The following is a 16521-nucleotide window of genomic DNA, read 5'->3' on the forward strand; positions in this document are numbered from 1 at the left end:
AACATCACAAAAAATATTTTATATTACTTTTATAAAAAAATATTGAAAGCCTCTCTATTAATATAAAAAATCTAAATATGAAACATAAATACACAAAATTTAAAAAACTGTTAAAATAAATTATTAAAACATAATAATACGTAAAATTAGTTAAATAAACTAACGCAATAAAAACGCTGAGAATCACTGATTTTTTATATAATTAATATAAATGAAATATAAAAGAGTAATAAATTAATAACAATAAAAAGGTGCGCTGAAAAATATGTAAAATTAGCTCATTACTCAAAGGGTCAAGAGCCTGTGACTTTAGATGTAGAGCTTGTTCTAAGCAAATACCATAATAGACATATTTATTATATCTAGACTTATTTGACTTCCATTACAACCTTAATATTGCAGGAAAAAATACATTTAAAAAAAATAGTACATCAAAGAAGAGCTGCAATACAATTTTAATGGAATAATGGATTATATATATAATATAATTTCTCTAAATTAGAGATAAACGTTCGTCACGAATATAAGCTGCCTCTGGTGTACATGCCAAGTATATACGAACAATTTCCGAGAGTTTGGAAGGCTTGGAACGCTATGATATAATATAATCGTATCGTGTTCGTTTTTTTCAACAAAAACGAGTTTAAAAACGAACGGGGACGGCTCTGATGTAGCGGCGGTAGCGAAAACTTTTTCGCACAAAGGAACGAATTTTTGAATGTTTATTGTCGCGGTCGAAAGGGACGAAAAACGTGTAAACTTCAGTATACGAAAGACGAAATGGTATTAATAAATCTAAATAACATCGCCGACGACATGCGACATCAACGCGTGATGGGATCTCGCACGCGAGCGAGAAGTTCGGCCACCTTAAACCGATTGCCCCTTCGCAGCGTGTAATTATTAGCATCGCTGCCTTCCCGCGGAAACTTCTCACGACAATATTAAAACATATTCAACAGCGCATTAACTAAAAGTTAACTGTACTGCGACTGTGCGAATCGACGTCGGTTGTTACGCCGCTAGAAGTTCAAGTAGCGGTCCATTTTCGCGAACTATATAACGTCCGGCCGTAACAATATGGGTAGAGAGGCACGTAAAAAACATTAGAGGAGCTGTTTAAAGTTTAACCGCAATAACTTGCGAGCTCCGCCGGCGAAAAATATGAAGAGTCGCGATGCGTGCGGAATAAGTAGGCATGTGGAAAGATTACGGTTAAGAATGAGATTAGTGAGATTTTCGTAAAAAAAAACTTGCGTTATCGCCGAGAGCTGCCAAAACGGCGAACGACGGCAGTTTTTAGCGTCGCCGGAACCGGTCCGGCGAGCTCTTACATAACCTGTCGTTAATTGATCGATGACGAGCGTCGAATTACCGACGGAGAGATGGACTACTTTCGCGATCGAATAACGGTTTTCGATCGACGGGCGATTTATAGCGCGCGGAGACGAAAAAGCGCGGCCATTAGTCGCGGCCGTTACCTGTTTGCACTTAATGCGGCCGCTGCGGCGCAAGTGAGGATTCCACGGGGCTATCATTTAAATTAATTTCAATGCGCGGCGTGTTATTTAAACAAAAACCCTTTCGGGCGACTTTCATTTACAGCCCAGCCCGGCCGGCGAGAGCGCGGGGAGCGTAATATACCGACCGTGCGCTGGGAAAACAAATAAATTGCCCGGCTCGGGGTTTATCCGTACACCCCGTGAAATAATAATACACGCCTGTACTTAAAAACAAGCTGAAAATAAAACCGCACAAAAAGCGTATATTTCCTAATTACGGCCGAAGGCGTTACGCGCGCCGCCGGCTTCGATTCTGTCCGAAAATTTCGCCGACCCCTAACTGGCGGTAGACGCTCGAAGAGGTTCGGCGTTTGTCACGAGCGCGAGCGAAAAATGAAAATCTGTCGACGCGAAAGACAGCCGGAGCGACGTACGTTAATGGACGTTTCGAGCGTAACCGGAGGTGTGACGTGCGATTTCGTCATGAAATAAAATCGCGCTTAAAACGTCGTCTGAATGATAAAAACCTGCGAGGCGCACTCGCTTACCCTCCACTCGCGCAGTCAGTAGCGAGTGGAGAATAAAAACCGTACCTGAAACGGTCGTATTATTAACGGCTCATCCGAGTGGACGACGGGTTAAGGATTAACCGTCGGTTAGTTAATTGGTGGTACCATAACGGCTTTCGAGTAATCAAACAGAGTACGTAATGAACGCAGCGGGGCGAGCCGGCGCGGGTCGAACGGCGTCGGATAATCCGACCGTATTACCTTACGTTTTCAATTGAAAATTCCGACCGACGCACGCGCCTTCTATTTAAAGTTATTAAGAGATTCGCAGCATCTGCACCCCCGACGCAATAAGCCTAATAAACACGCGCGCGTTCATAATACAGCCCTAATGCAATTAAAACCGTAACGTAATGCGCGACAATTGCTTGTTTCTGTGAAAACCTCCCGAGAGCTCTGCGGTTCAAGAAAAATAATTCAGAGTGTAGAAACAAACACGCCCATGTTTTTTATATACAATTGTACAGATCACTAGATCTGTATGATTTTATATACATATACTCTTTGATTCTGAACCAGCGTTAGGACAAAAGGACAGATTTAAATTTTTTTAAAGAGTTCGAAACGTTTGAATACTGTTTTGTAAAACAAGGGCCGCCGAGAGCGAACCCGTGCCATGACATAAATGGCATTTTATATATTTTTAACATCATAAAAATGTCTGAAGGAACTTATACCTAAAATACATCAGTACATACATCTCAAAGAACTGTAGTTTAGATCAGATTCATTATTTGAGGTCGGTTTTTACTTTTTTTTTATACATATATTCTTGCTACGATTTTTTTTTCAAAGTCGGGCCCCGGGAATTTGTCCCCTCTCGGCAAGCCTGTGTACAACATAGAGGGCATAAACGGATGCACGAGAGTGAGCAACTATAAATACTGAAATGTTTGAAAATTTGGTTTTAGCTTAAGGACATTTGTGTTATTATCCGTTTGGATACGGTTCTTGTTTGACACAGTTTCGCACAGCTCGCTTTCGTCGAGTTTCGAACGAATGCTTTTTATTACGTTACAACTCCGTGTGTTTGAAAACAATAGTTTTAATCCACATCCGCGTTGTCCTTTCGATAGCTTATTATAGAACGCTCATGTTGTCGCTTAAGCTGGTCAAAAGCTATTTCGTACGCACGTATCGAGTACATCGGTTTCAGTAAATCGTTACAATGGGTTAGTCGACAGCAAAATATCAAAGTTCGGCTCAGACACTCGCTACCTCAGCTTGTCTCTCTCGGGAGTTTCTCAAATAGTCAAACTTTAAAAACAATATCGAATTGTTTTTATTCAATTGTTTTGCTACAAAATTAAAATCAAACTAGTATCATACACGTTGGAAAATAAGCGGAGAGTACATAAAAACAAGTAGTAAAGTATATATGTATATATATATATATATATATATATATTTTAAGCCTTCAATTTTAATCTAACAGACGTAAGCCCAATGCATTGCAACAGGGTAAATATTTACCAACTGGGTTGGTAAATATTACTAACATACTAACTCAAGATTAAATGTAATATAAAAATGGCTTTAAACACCCATACACCAATTTATAATTACCAATAAATAATTGCTAACTTGAAAATCATTATACATAATAATAATTTGTCCTAAGTCCGAATTGATCAAATAACAAATAGAAGACGTTTGTTATTCTGTAATATTATATTAATTTATTCAAAATTCAGCGCTGGAGACGATCATAGAAAATTTCGAAGCATATATTGTAGAAAAGTGCCTTTAAGACCTTGGAAGTCATCAATGGTGTTAAGACGTCTTTCCTTCAACGGTAACTTAATTTTTGGGAATTGCCAGGAGTCACAGGGTGCCAAATTATGTGAATACGGAGGATGGCTAAGCACTAGGATACCTTTATTAGGCAAGAATTCTCGTACAATATTCGCTTTGTGTGCTGGTTCATTATCATGCAACAACGACCAACTGCCCTGGGCTCGGTATTTTGGTCAAACTAGAAGAGCTACAAAAAAAAAAGAAAAAACCTAGAACTACAAAACGCATGCCACAACTAAGATATATCAACTAGTCCTCGCGCATTTGGGACAGACATTGTATGCTATGTGTATTTTTTTAAATTTGCAATAACTATTATAAAAAAAAAATATAACTAAATAATATAAATTTTGCCAACTTTAAATTGAGTTTATTAAAATATCACACTCGCGATTTGAACCTAATTTTCGTTCTATTATTTGTGAAGGTTTGCTATGGATTTTCTAATTTATAAATTCCGCGTTCGGGGTCGTTATATAATATATGTGAATAGTATTACTAATCAGGTTTTTTTATATAACAATAAGGTCACTTAAAATATTTTGACATTCATACTGCCACTCGTTTTTTTGTCTCTCAATTGAAAAGTTGTCAAGAAAAATCAACTCAAAGCTCTCGACATATATTATATTTGCAACGTCACTTCATTCACTGCATAATATTATAACCAAAAGAAGCGTTGTGAAATATTCCAATAGCGCACGTTATTACTTTTCACAAAATACTTCGGTTCGAGTAACTAAATTAGAATGCAGCGTTGACGATCTGCGTTTGTTTTCGATCTTGGTTAACAGATCCGAAGGAGAGCCTGGCAGTTAAACTTCATTTACATATATCTATCCGCGTGTCCCTATTTACCCAGTCAGATTTGAATACTTAACCGGTCGCGCGAAGAGAAGACGATTCGAGTGAGTTATAAAACGCGCTTTTCTATCCGTCTCTGGAAAACGAGATTTTTCAAGCGCGACACCGATCCGCGGGCCGAGAGCGAGCGAAACGACCCATCCAACAAGTGGTCGCAGCTTCGAATCGCCGAGGCGACTCTTTTCGCAGCGGATAAAACTTATTTTTCACAGTTCGGAGAATGTGTTGAAATTAGTTAGGACATGAGTTATTTCCCTTTGCGGCGGCCTAACGGCGGCGTGCGCGGCTCCATTTCCAGGTGATTTACTTTGTATTAGACTGCGGGGCTAGGATTAGTCGGGGACGGTGACACCTGTCGGCGGAAAACCTCCGGATTTGTTCGGGCCCTCCAATTTTCCCGAAGCTTAACTGTGCTCGGAGCGGGCTGGAGAAGCGTAGAGCGACTCCCGTGTGCGCTTGCGCGTCTAGTCATAAAGTAACTCGATTAATATCAACATTGCAAACGTAAATATTTGTGATTAAATATTCGATTCATACAGGTATTGGTAACAGACAAGTGTTAGATTCATACGTATCGATTCGTGTGTCACATTATAATCTAATCAATAAATAAATACGAAAGTTTATTTTATTATTTATTCAGATTTTGTTATGATATGTGATGAGTTTTCAAAAAAAAAACCCGTTGCTATCTATCTACACGGAATTTGTTTATAAAAGGGTTTTACAAACCTATACATTTCTTGTGAACGAGTCTCTTTGGTAGCGACCGTACTTTAAATAGTGCAAATTATTTAAGAATTTGATTTTCCTACTGTGTTTTTTTATGACTTTTCGTACCGTAACCGATCCACATTGACAAAAGCTTCTGCTAAAACATTTTTTTTATGTTTTTGACTGTTTCTATTCCTAATGGCAGATCGGAATAAGTAATTAGAATTATAATTCCAATCGATCGTTACTGATTTTCCCATCTATTACTAATGTCATTGATGAATATCGTTTCGAATAATTATCTAATCAAGTGCTTAAATAATGTAGCTCAATTAAAAATATATTATATAATCGAAGAAACCAGACATTGATGTCATTAATTAAATATTTGCAAAATTCAAAATCTTTCACTAGTCAAAAAAATAATGAAATCTTTAGCTATTCTTCAAAAGCAAAAAGATATAAAATGGGGAAAGAAATTATTCGAAGATTGTTTAATGGCTCGACGACTCTATTAAATCATTAGAATCCATTGAATAAATTAAAAAATTATCATTGGCGCAACAATAAGAATAATAACTTTTTTAAGCCTTACAGAGAATAGTGTAAAAAAACTAACAACGTACGGATTAATGGAAAAATAATTAAAATATTTTAATCGACGGGTAACAGAACGAATAACTTACAGTGTATATTTGAAGACTTGATATCAATTAACCCAGATATGCCCAAAAAATTTTGTTCTCTTAAAATTTAATTTATAAATAAAAAACAGTGGCACGAGTTTAGTGACCTACCCATGGGACAGTGGGAATATCTGGGTTTTAAACCAATATCAACACAAAATTATTTAAAATAAATCACTAGAGAAGATCGAACTTCTGTGCCACACTGCACTTTAATGATAAATACCAGCGTTGACGAATCAGCGACTGTCTTTAAAAGAGAAAGCGAGACAACGAAGTACACGCTACATCGCTTCTCCCACTCATATACATGTACACGCACACAATAACAAACCGGCATCCTTATCCCGAGCGTACTCTAGTATATATAATTTTAAATGCAAAACTTAATTTTCCATAATTTATATATTAATTTATTATATAATAATAATATTGATCCGCTATTTACTTTTAAATTTTCGCCTTAACAATATTATTTAAATCACCACTAACACATTTCATTGGTGTATCGACTTCCTTGATATTTTTTTATCAACACATTTCATTAGTGTATCGACTTCCGTGATATTTTTTTATCAACTCAAAGAGCCATTTAAATAGATTTCTATTATTTTAAAAGGTATTCTCAAATACTTTAATAATAGTGTATTTATCATAAATCATCGTTGTAACATAACTGGCATTCTTCCAATGCGTTAGTTACAACGGAGTAACAATCATGAATTAATGCTTTAATATTTTTACTGAATGCAGCTGGGAGATGTGTTTATTAATTATGTATTTTGATGAATAAAAATCGATTTTGCTGCGGGAATCAAGCCCACAGCCTTGTACATTACGCTATAGAACACATTGAAAGCTTGTTGTGCAGGTTATTTAGCCAAATACGTTGTTTTTCATAGCTTGCTTCGTACAAAAAAAAACATTCACGGGAGTGAGATTTTGAAAACTACTATCTCCCATACAGAGCATCCGCGAAGGTCGCTGGCAAAATGTTCACTTTACTAGCTGGAAATGGAATCCTAAACTAACACGGATTTGCGCGTTCGCCTTTATTTACACCCTAGTATCCAGTGGCGAGAATAATTTTTCTAGATTTAAGACATTCGCAAATCTCGAGCGACGAAATAAAGTTCAACCTAAATAATCACAAAAAGCAACTTTACAATAAAACGAGAGAGAACAAATAAATAAGCAAATATTCCGTCGTCATAAGAAAGTTGCCGGGGCGCTCCCAGAGCCATATTAATCCTAATACCGCAGACGTTCCTTACAGGAGAGCCGAGCTCCACTCGTTCTATTACTCCGGAGTGGAAACACCCCACCGGCCGGCCATTTTTCTACATTACACCGGCAAATGACCGGTCGGCTGCTAGACGCGACCGCGATCTTCGTTCGAAACGGGTAATAATTGTTTTCGCAGGTGCGTCTGGCGATGTGCTGAAAAGTGAATTAGAGCGGACGAAAGGAAAATAGAGGCGCGTGACATTTTTCGCGTTGCCGCGCGTGATTTACGGCCGAAATAATTTATGTTCCGCGAGGATGTGCGTTCGGTCGCGCATATTTTTACAGCGTTTCGCCATACGCGCTCGCGTTGACTGAAAACGAATTATCGAATAACAAACCTTAGAGACGACGCTAGTTACACCTCGCGCGCGCGGCATCTCTAATAACAAATTATGATGTCTGCGTGGCGTTTTAAAATTAAACGCGCGCATTCCTGGCGGCGACGAGCTTCTTGGGTGACTCTCGCCGTAATGAAAATTCTCCACTTTAATTCGTACGTAAATTGTCTCATCCGCGGGGAAATCACCGTCGGAAAAACAAGATCTAAGTAGATTAAAATTTTATTTAAAAAAAAAGAAGAGGAAAACGTTCCGACGAATCAACGGGTTGATCGTTTAAATTGAACATTTATATAAAAACTAACGTGTGAGAGCAATTTGCAAATTGGGACAGTTCACCCTTGAAAGCAATAAGAAGAGAGAGACGGAGAGCCAGAGATATAAAACGAGAGGGAAAAAAACGAAAAATATGGGAAATGTAAGGAAGCGTCATGCGTCCCCCGACGACCGGCGCGTCACACCTGGGGATGCTGCATACCAGAAGAAGCCATAGGTTAAACGTCACACACACAGATTGCTACCTTCACTAATAATGCATGTCTTACCGGTTTCGAGGTCGTGGAGAGGGAACCCGACAAACCTCCGGGGAAGCGCGCTAAAAGATTTCCCGCCAACTTCGAGGGTTGAAAAAACGGAAAGTGGTAATTCTGAATCCTAATTTAAGCTCTAGCTTCGCATAAAAATACATATCGATTTCGACAACGTGAATATAAAAAATACGCATTACACATTCGGAGCTTATTTATTTCGTTGCAATGGAATCGAATTTTCACTTAATTACATACGCGGAGTTTCGTGACCGGAGCGGAAAAGTAAAGGGGTCGAAAAAATTCAAGTGGAAAAACTTTTTTTTTTATTCAAAAAAGCGAATATGTTTATTAAGCTACACGTGCATTGTAAACCTCCATGCATAATTTATAAGGAAAATAAAATATATCTAGCGTCGATCGCAACGTATCTTGCAGCGACGACGACGTGCAGTTTTGCACGGATAGTTTTATTGGAAAATAAATTTATGATATTTATTTAATGTAAACACGTTAAGTATGATATTAAGGCAAATAAAAAAAACATCAAACACAACTGCAAAAGCATGACACGCTCGAGCCAGGGTCGACGAGCAACGCGAACGACACAGATTTCCATCCCAAAATGTTGCTCAATGTTTTTTTACGTCGACCGAAAACTTCAATTACTTCTCGCGCGACGTCGATAGTGCTTCTTATGCAGATCGAAGTCCTTGAAGTCGTCGGCGACATTAGGCGCGTGGGCATTGCGACAACTTTCACCGCTAGCGCGATTTTATGATATAATAATAAAATACGGTTTCAATCGCTCGGTTTATTATGCACCAGTGCTACTACAGTCGGAGTGATGAAAAATGTAAACACATTCACTAGACGGGCGTTTCAGCCATGTGCGACAATATAAGGTCGAGTTTGACGCGGGGTTAGTCTCGGCAGCGCTCCTAGGGGGCAGATTAAAGAAGGCACCCGACTCGGAACCCGACACGAGCCGGCACAACCGCACCCTCGCCGACGAACCGAGTGCGAGATTGGCTCCTCGCCGAAGAACGATTTCCGCCGGCCGCGGCCGCGCGAGAAGCGGAATCAATCAATCGCCCGCGATTAATGAACTCGAAAAGATTAGCATCGCAATCCGGGTAATGTATATCGACGCACCGAGACGTCGTTTGTCGCGTTCGTCGTTATTATCATCTGCGAATAACGAGCGGGGGAGTCGAACTCGGGTAGTCTCATTAACATTTAGACCTTTCCGAAGCGGTCTCGGTTTTGTTTTGATACATGTATTGCGTGCCGGTAACTACTAAAACCCTCCCTTAGCTACAAATAATTTACACTGTTAATTGTTACCGTTTCGACGAAATGCGATACTGCAGTGCCCGAAACGATTCGCGCAGATTACAACTCGAAATTAACAAGGCGAATTTGCAAAAGACGTTTCATCAAATCGTAAACCGATCGAAGCCAAGGCGCGATAAACGTATATTATCATATTCGGCGATAGTTTTATCGCTAATTGACGCTTTTCTTTTAACGTAAACGCTTCGGCGTCGGAAGAACGGCGTGCATTTATACACATAATATAAGGGGGTGAAATCGCGTGTGGTAAAGTGCCCTAGTTAATAGTCGTCACACTGATTAGGCAAAATGAGCCGACAAAACAAGTGTCGACTGGGAGTCACGTAAAAAAGGTGTTAAATAATCGTCGATTAGGTAAACGTACACGAGGAACAAATTGCGGTTCGAGATAGCGCCGCAGCTATCTATCTTTATTTAAATAGGCGTAAGTAATAATAATAAAACGATTGACGAAGCGTCGCGGTCGAAGAGCGCGAGTTCGAGACACCTAGGGGGTCGGGGATCGAAAATGCAAAGTTCACACGGCGAACGGGAATTACGGTACAATGGGCGAAGAAGTTTGGCAAAGCTCCGGGTTATTCGCACAATTGAAAGTTTTTCGTGCCGCGAGGATCATGCGAATAACTCTTTGTATTGAAAATTGCCGAGCACAACGGGCTAAAGTAAACGCTCGACTCCGCCCGGTCGGGGAGATTTAACTTCGGTTATCCGTCCCCCGCGTTTTGCATAACAAACCTGCGACATAATCCCATCCGTCGCACGTACGACCCGATATTAGCCAGGTTTTCCATTCGCCACTTCGGGACGCCCCCGTTCGCACGCGGGTCACGGGACTCGAAGGGTATAAAATGCACGCTAATCCGGGCCGTCGATTGCGGACAATTAGCCCTGCAGATTTTTAACGCCGCCTCGTTTGGTTAATATGAAAATGGGCAGTGCGGTAGGGTTCGAGAGGTCGCTCGCTTCGATTGCGGCGGATTACTCTATTTCGCTAACCGCATAGACCGAAACATAAAAACGGCAGCACGAAACCACGATACTGCGATTCGGTCGACGACAAAACGGGGACGATTAAAAGTAAATATTTATTTAAAAACGAGAACCGTACAAGTTTTAAATTGCAAAGAGATCATTAGATTTTACAGCATTCTTTAATACACAATAAGATATCCTGCGGCGGTGGGTCGCAACGAAGAGCGGACGGGCCCTGAGAGAATTGGCTGCGAGAGATAATAAACTGCGCGGTCCGGACACCAGAATCCAATACTAGCCCCTCACGAATTACTCGGATAGTAAAATAATAAATTGGTACGTTTCGAAGCGAAAAGCCTGAGAGTCGTTTCGTAGAAAGGCGTGTTTTATTAGTTTCAAATATGGCCAAGTTTCTAAAAATACTCAAATATACGCTAATTAATGTGTTTGTTTACTTGGAACTCGGAATAAACGGCACGCACGCACCGCACCGCACCTCTCGTCAGCGATCCATAAAAGATATTATTGTAATCGATCAAACCGAAGCGGAGTCGGAGTGCACCGGAAAAGGCGCCGGCGAAAGTCGAAAAGACACACAGCCGGTCGAAATATTTGCTAGCAAATCGAACGGGACTTTGAAATATCGAAGCGTTAAAGCCTCCCGGGCGAAACTCGGGAGGGAGCCAAGTAAATCGAGAAAGGGCGAGAATAATGGAGCGAGGCAGTTATCCCACTTTAAATTACCGATAAACCGACGGCAAAGAAAAACAATTCGCGGTCTGTAATTTGAGTTGAAAACTCGAAGGAAGGCGCCTGCCACCGCCACCTCGGCGGCGTCGGGGGTAACCGTGGGAAATTGGCTAATATTTATTCGGAAAATACGGAGGACAAATTTAACGGAGAAAAGATCAACACGGAAGAGGCGGCGCCGCGAGAAACCTGCGTACAACTTGGGCGAGCCGGATGCCAAACACAAAGAGTAAACTTTTCCGGTCGGATTGCGATATTATATACGCTGCAGCGTTCGAGAGTATTGCTTACCGATGGCCCTCGAACGAAAGCCCTCTCGACAACAGGTTTACGTAGAATTATTCGTAAGCGACGCGACGAACCGGAAAGAACGACCGCCTCCCCTCCGTCTCTCTGCGACTTTTGTTACGTAAAAGCGGCGAGTGCGGTTAATAATGCAATTATAAAACGTATTCGGCGCAATTACCCGGCTTACGTTTGCGGTAATTATTGCACGACTGTCACGCTCGAAGACGTGTCGGTCAGCAACATGCAGGATCGCGTTCCGCTGACCCGCTGGGATACCTTCGGCATTTAACGGAGTGCGCTTTCTAGGCGAGCGAGCCGGGAATGAGATTTATCTATCGGAATCCAATCTTTGCGTATTTGCAGTAACGAAATTATATCGGAAAGCCTTCGAGCGACGAAGGTCGACGCCCGCAATAATGAGCGACTCGAAAATCAAAATACGCTCGAACGTCGATCATCTCGTACCTTTCGATGCGCTTAGACGAGATGTTTTTTTTTAAATTTGATAGAAAAAAAATATTGTCACTAATCAAACAAACAGTCTCCGAATCGCGTTTGAGCGCGTTCGAGGTTCGACGACCTAAAAATCGGTAAGAAAAATGCGTAATGCCGTCCGAGCGGACGCTCGTACAAACCGTCCGAATCGAAATGACAATGCGGCAGGAGGAAGGTAGATTCGATCTAAATTTTGCACGGCACGAGCAAGTATCGAACGGAGCGACCTTGGCTACGAGAAAGATGCAGGTTAAAGGCATTAAAACGTTTAACCCGGTCATCGCGGAGCGTTGAACTTGATCTTTACGCGCGGAAAGGCGGCGAAAACGCTCCGGGCGAAACGAGTTTCAGACGGCCGATGCGACACGCGCCGCGGACCGAACTCGATAAATTCCGAGGGAACGAGTTCGAACGCAATTAAATAGAGAGCGAAAGAAGACGCGAGCTTCCCTCGACGCCGGAGCGCAGGTAATCTAGTCAGAGCTACAATCGGCTCCGCGGAACTTCCGGTACGTACTCCCGAGATTAAACCGTACGACCGCACCACCTCGGCGGTTTTCCCCGCAGACGGCGGTCGAGAATCCATTTCTTCATATTAAATTTGAACTTTCCGAGTGAAAAGAGGTACGGGAAGAGCGGCGGGGTTTCGGGCGGCGCGCATCCACTCCGAAAAGCGAAATGCAGCGGTCGAATCTCGAACCTGGATTGCGGGAGAAGGGCGAAATAATCGAGTCGCGGTTTGATATTCCGGCTGCGGAGACCGGACAATTAGTAAAGGATACTACTATCGGCGGTTGCGGTGCGATTTTCCGACGTTCCGGTTCGCACGAACGGAACGTATATATCAAAATAAAATCGGGAAATTAGCGGCCGCTTACGGCGGACGCCGGCGATAATTTATGGGATATAATTCACAATCAGCATTAGGGGAGGGCGATACGCGACCCGCTTTCGCCCCGCGAAGAAGACCGAGGAAGAGTCGCCGGACGAACGGATAGCGGAGGTACGTCGGGGCGTGTGAATTAAATATCGGACCTTGCGGGCGCGATTTCCAACCGGCGAACAAAGCCAGAGGGAACGGAGCTGCAGAGTAAACATCGAGCTATAAATCCACGAGCGTCCCGGTCGGTCTGCGGCGGCCGCTCCGGCACGCGCCGGCTCTCCGACTCGATTATTTATCGCGAACTATTAAAACAACGATCCGATCGCGGAGAATACAGATCGAAGCTCGAACGAAAGCGCCCCATCCGGCGAGGTAAAAAATGGAAACGCGCACGCAATAATAACAAACGGCGCGACGACGGTTTCGAATTCGAGCCACGGCGAACGAAGAGCGCGCGCCGGGAAGGGCTGATAGAGGGAAGCAAAGCACGAAACGTTTCCGGTGTTTTCCGCTATTAATTGCCGACCGCGTTGCCACGGCGACGCGAGCCTTTGTCGATAATCACAACAAAATCTAATATACGAGGTGTAGTCGAAAGAAAAACTACGCCCGCGGGACGTCCGTCGTAATTGCGCGAGCGAGATGCGACGCTTCTCGTTTAGCGCGCCGCCGCTCCTTCTGCGATCGCACAAGTTCGGTATTGTATCTCGCAGATTACGCGATATGAGCGTCGAAACGCGGAGATCGAATAGCGTCCGTTGGCGGAAATCGTCTTCGCCGAACGTTCTCCGCGGGGACGAGAGAGCCAATCGCGAAGGGATTAAAAATTGAACGAATCGCACAACTTTCTCTATTACGCGGGATCGAAACGGCGTTCGAACGATATTGCAAAAAAATCGTCGGTCGTCGAGGTGAACCGGCCGATTAATATTTCACGATCGGTTCTAAGGGGAAGGGAGGGTTCGGAGACGGCCGGTCCCGGATTAGAAGAGGCGAGCGTCATACGGGGATAAGGGGGGACGCGAAGAATTATCACGAGACAACCGGTCCAGATTACGTTGTTCATTATTCAGACATCATCTAGTACCCGGAGCGGCCCGGCCCGGGCATCCAGAACCGAGCCCGGGAGTCCGGGGGAGGAATTGCCCGAGTTAATTTTGCCAGGCCGCGGCAACTCCGCTGGAATTATTTTATCGGCGCGGCGCCGTGCCCAAATTGAACGCTCAATTTATTGACTCTTAAAAACGCGGGGGTGAAAATTAAACGCGAAGCGCTTAGGAAACATCCGAGAGGCCCGGCAAAGAATACGCACAATTATGTCTTTCGAATCGGAACGCGACAACGGCGAAAATTGGATTCGCACGGCAATTATGCGAGGCGAAAGCCCCAAAAAACAAACATAAACAGGTTCGAAAGAGATCTCGCGTTCGCTTCGGACTTCCTACTTGAAAAATCAAAGATTTCCCATGCGGTGGAACCCGAAGTAATAAAAAAGATACTTGCATATACCTACGGTTCATACGACAGAATGACAACAAACGCTATAATTAAAATCGACCGACAATTAGCAAAATAAAATCAAACAATTCGAGGCTCTTTATGGAGTACTCGAGTAACAAAGCGAATCGGCCGTCGATAGAGGCTAGCAATCAGCGCGAGATTTCATCTCTGGAAAGTGTCCAAATAAACACAAATACCCGAGCGCAAAGTGCGCCGTCGAATGTCCAATTATTTTTTAACGACTTGATCAATTTTTACGCAATCGTCGGCGCGAGCGTCGAATTAACATACGCAATCAAACGCGAAAGCTTCTAGCGGCGCGCTTTTGATCAGCGCAAAGACGGCCGGGGCGAAATAAAAGCGCATAATCCGGTCGATTCATCAAGTGTCGAGTCGCACGTATCGGGATTACAGATGACCGCTCGCGTCGCTGCAAATGAATGGATGGACGACGATGCGACACCAACGTAGGCGATTCGCTCCATCTATTCGAAATGATGTATCGCTCGTCGGACGTCGTGTAATGCGATAAAAGTAAAAAACGACACAATAGTCGGCTATAGCCGCTAATTAAGTCGAGCTGGAGCGTCGAGAATCAATTAGGTTCGCGCTCAAAATGAACGATTCGGTCGCGTTTATTATCGTAGAGGTATGCCCTTCAACCCTTTAATCGCGAGGCCTCGCCCTCGCGGCTGAAGGGTCCGCGCGCCTCTCCGAATTACGGCATCCGTCCGGGAGAGCAGGTGACAAAGTAAACGACGTTTTACGGCAGATTGCGCGATAAAGAGGATCTTCGAGGGTTTACGCGAGCGCCGCGGCTGCGAACAGATTGCGCGCGATAAAGCTCCGCCGAGGAATTAGCGGCGACGGAGCCCCGGGGCTCTTAATTAATTCGCCGTAGGAACTATGTCGTTTGTCACGCCGTCCGTCCACCGCGGCGATTCAAAAGTCAACTTATAAAGATCGTGACGAATCGTCACATTTTCGTTTCATTAATCAGGGAGTGTCTCCGCGCGAGCGACGGCCAAAGCCGAGGATGATTGAGCGCGGACGCGCCTATAAATAACAATAAAATTAAAAAAAGGGGGTGGAAAAAACTGAACAAAAGTCACGCAGCGCTGAATGACCGGCGAATATGAAAGAAAATGAATGGGGCGAGGCTGAAAAAAGATGGATTCGACTTCGGCAGCGTGAAAACGGCGCAGAGGGAAAAACGAGGGCGACGCTGTAAGGTTATTTATTTCGAGCTAATGAATAAGAAAAATATAATTACGAAATTCGCTCTCCGGAGCGGACCGAGGGACGTATCGACGCAGTGATGTAACAGGTACGGTTAATTAATATCAATATGCAGATTGCGAAATGGTCTGGTGCGATTTGGGAATTAACATGCGGGAATTGTTCGGCGTGTGCAGCTAACGTCATCGAGCGTTCTAATTTCGTTACTATGTTTAAAAAACCGCCGCACGATCAATCGACGGGTCGCTTTCGATTAAGAGTTTGAAACTTAACCGCGCCGCATATAACTAATTTGAACGTTCGAATAACCCAAAGGTCGGTCAGCGGTCGAAGGTGAGCCCGAGAAGGGAGCGTCGGACAAAACGAACGACCGGCGACAGTGACACGCTACATTGCATGTCTATTTCGACGACGACGGCAACGACAGGAAGGACGTCGCTGCGTTAACCGGCAACGGGGAACAAGTGTCAAAATGAATTCAGCTAACTTTCAGACAAAAATGATTGAATATGTAAATATTATACTGCTGAGCCATTGCCGGACCTAATTTGTATTTTATTTTTAAATACAACCATCGTAACTTTTAAGGTCACAATTATCTAAAACAAATGTAACATAAAAAAATATTATACCAAATTAATCGGACCAGCTCCTCATAGCAGACACTGAGCAGATCAACGAACGTTGCCAGCGTATTAAGAAACTCGATGGCTACTGCCATAGATGAGTCGGCAAGTGCGAATGTCCTCTGGCA

At 43.1% G+C, this 16521-nt stretch overlaps 1 protein-coding gene and 1 long non-coding RNA gene across 10 annotated transcripts in view; one reads left to right on the forward strand and one right to left on the reverse strand.

Moving 5' to 3' along the window:
- The window catches only part of pum (pumilio), a 138163-nt gene that overhangs the window by 40760 nt on the left and 80882 nt on the right, over positions 1 to 16521 (reverse strand). The window lies entirely within an intron of this gene.
- LOC148230968 (uncharacterized) lies at positions 5377 to 11908 on the forward strand. Its single transcript, XR_015811192.1, has 2 exons — positions 5377 to 6637; positions 6681 to 11908. It is a non-coding gene; the product is annotated as an uncharacterized LOC148230968 (long non-coding RNA).

Source organism: Plectrocnemia conspersa, unplaced genomic scaffold (genome assembly GCF_051122295.1).
Source record: "Plectrocnemia conspersa isolate PC_06_02 unplaced genomic scaffold, ASM5112229v1 ptg000010l, whole genome shotgun sequence".
Taxonomy (NCBI): Eukaryota; Metazoa; Arthropoda; class Insecta; order Trichoptera; family Polycentropodidae; genus Plectrocnemia; species Plectrocnemia conspersa.